The sequence below is a fragment of the Eutrema salsugineum genome, unplaced genomic scaffold (assembly GCF_000478725.1).
Source record: "Eutrema salsugineum unplaced genomic scaffold, Eutsalg1_0 scaffold_4, whole genome shotgun sequence".
Classification (NCBI taxonomy): domain Eukaryota; kingdom Viridiplantae; phylum Streptophyta; class Magnoliopsida; order Brassicales; family Brassicaceae; genus Eutrema; species Eutrema salsugineum.
In genome coordinates, this window is record NW_006256686.1 from 11,494,037 (window position 1) to 11,496,765 (window position 2,729).

Genomic DNA, 2,729 nt, shown 5'->3' on the forward strand with positions numbered 1-2,729 from the left:
TTCTTCTCGACCTTTAACCCTGGTGTTATTCACACGGCCGAGCTTGAACTGTTGGGACTCGGAATGAAGCCGTTCATCACTCAAATGAAGAACAAGAAAGAGTTCCAAGGGCCGCTGCATGTACCATCATTGGGTGCATTCTTTGCCATTCAAATGCTCACTTATCGGCACAATGTATGGTGCGACCGCAAAAAGCGAGGAGCAAGAAGACTTCAGAACGGTTGGATAGTCACCAAGATCCTGAGGGCTCAAGGGTTTATATTCCCTGATTCACCAAAGAAGCCGAATCTCATTGATGAGTTATACCTAAGTAAAAGTGGTTTCTTCGGAGGCAAGTCAGGGGACAAATGGGTTTACAACTTCACCCTACTGCATAGAGACGGCACGCAGGTTCTGCTACCTAACCGAGGCCTCACCATGCTCGACAAGCAGTGTAACGTCTCATTCTACGTTCTCAAAGACCAGTTGTATAACCCAGCTTTCGACCCACCAACACGCAAATGCACCAAGGCAACACCTAGCAAACCCGAGAACACTAATGGCCCGGAAGATTGTGATACGAGGAGCAGAGAAACTATGAGAGAAGGATCGGAGCAGGCCGCTATCACTTTGATCCGCAAGTGTGGGGTGAACCTGAATACCACACCAAGAAGCTGTATTCACGAGTGAACACCCTCCAAAAGTGGTGTAAGTGGCAAGACAAAACCATCCACGCATTGGTGGATTGTGTGAGGCATTTAAAGAAGAAAGTAAAGCAGCTCACGAGGCCATCCTCACCGGATAAGAACTCAGCGACCTCAACCGCACCGATTACAGAAGAAGGAGTTGGAGAAAGCTCAAACGCGAGGAACCCGGAGTTTCCACCAGGCAAAGAAGACTGGATCGATCTAACCACTGCTTTCCTGCCTGAACCCTCAGAAAGCAGCCCACCACGTCAGCCCACTCCCTCCTGCTCAACATCGAATCCCTCGAACTACTTGGGATCCGACCTCTCCGACTAAGGTATCGACTTCAAACCTTGTACATATGCATCTTGTATATATCATCTTGCATTCGTTCAGTTTGTCTTTTCACTTCTCTCACACGCTTTTATAACACAAGGGACTGTGTTATCTAACTGTGGGGGAGGAGCTTTGTGTTTGCTAATCTTGTTTTTTTTTGTTCTTGTTTGACTTTTGCACTCTTGAGTCTCATTTAGCTTAGCACATATAACAAAGCCGAAAAAAACACAAAAAAATACATCATTCTAGTTGCATCTCGCATTTTAAGATCGAGTCTAGTTGCATCATGTAGGATTGCATCAGTGCAAGGAGCAATGATAGATTTTTTCCTAGAGAGTAAATCACTTGAGAACTTGAACTAAATATGCTTGTGAAACTCATTCTGTGCTTGTAAAGCTTGAAACGATTTGAATCCGAGAAACAAGTTTGAAATTGCACTCAACTCTAGCTAAGTGATAACCCTGAATCTGAATTGAAAATATCTTTTGATGCATTGCTTGAATAGGCTTGTGGATACCGATACACATACTTGAGCTAGAATCATCGTTTTTTTTACCACCCTCCTTCCTTAGCTCAAGTAGCTGAATCCGCATCATGGATCAGTTCCCTCTCCTTGAACCCATCTTTCTTTCAAGCCAATGTTTGCGTGTGAATTGTAAGGCCACCTTGGACTGAACTTGGCAGAAAGTGTTAGGTTTAGAGCGACAAGGGCTTGGCTCATTGAGTGATATGTTCCAACATCAAGGAACCAAGAGTATTGGTGAGAAATAAGTGTGGGGGAAAAGACTTATTGGTGAGTGGAAAAAGGTGAGCTGAGTGGAAAAGTGAAAGTGGAAATAGCTAGGGGAATGAATGAAAATGAATTAAGTCTTGAGATAAGCTCTGAAATGAAAAGAAGCCAAAGGCTCAAGTGTTCTGAAATGAAAATGAAAGAGGCTATACGCTATGAAAGAAAAGAGCTGTGTGAATAAGTGAAAACCAAGGCTTAAAAAAAAAAAAAAAAAAAGGCGAGTCCCCTAGTGAAAAGAAAACGATTGTGAAGAGTGAGGATTCTGAGAGGGTGAGCAAGTGAGAAATGCTTTGAGTGGAGTGTGGGGTGTGATGAGTCCTGCCCTTGTATGCATCAGTTGCTTTTTACCTTTAGCATTCTGCCAAAGTTTGGTCGTTCATAGAGAGATCCTTGTTGCATTGCACCCGCTTGAATATCGATGAGATCATTTTTATCTCATGACCTTACCCTAGCAAAGCCAGCCTATTTGAACATTGCATCATTTGATTCACCGGTTACAAACCTAATGAATGTGAAAGAGTTGAGTGTGATAATGACTTGTGGAGATTCCGTGCTTTAGTTGGAAAATATCTGAGTATAGCTTTGCATTGCATATTTGAGCATGAATCCGAGTTCTCTTTGTGGTCACTTCTCTCTAAAAAGGAAATATGAGCTCCATCTGCATTACAACCTCTCTCTCTCATTTGTTCTTTTTGCTTGAGGACAAGCAAAGGACAAGTGTGGGGGAGTTGATATGTCTATATTTTACATCATTTAGATTGCATTATAGAGTCCTCATCATCTGTTTTCTCATGTAAATTGAGTCTTTAGGCGTCAAAATAGGAATAGGGCTTGCATTAGGTCCCAAAGAGTTTTGCATGTTTTGAAGTCTTTATCAGGAGCTTTGGAGACCAATTGGAGCCTAAGAAGAGGAACAGAAAAGAAAACGGTGAAGAAAA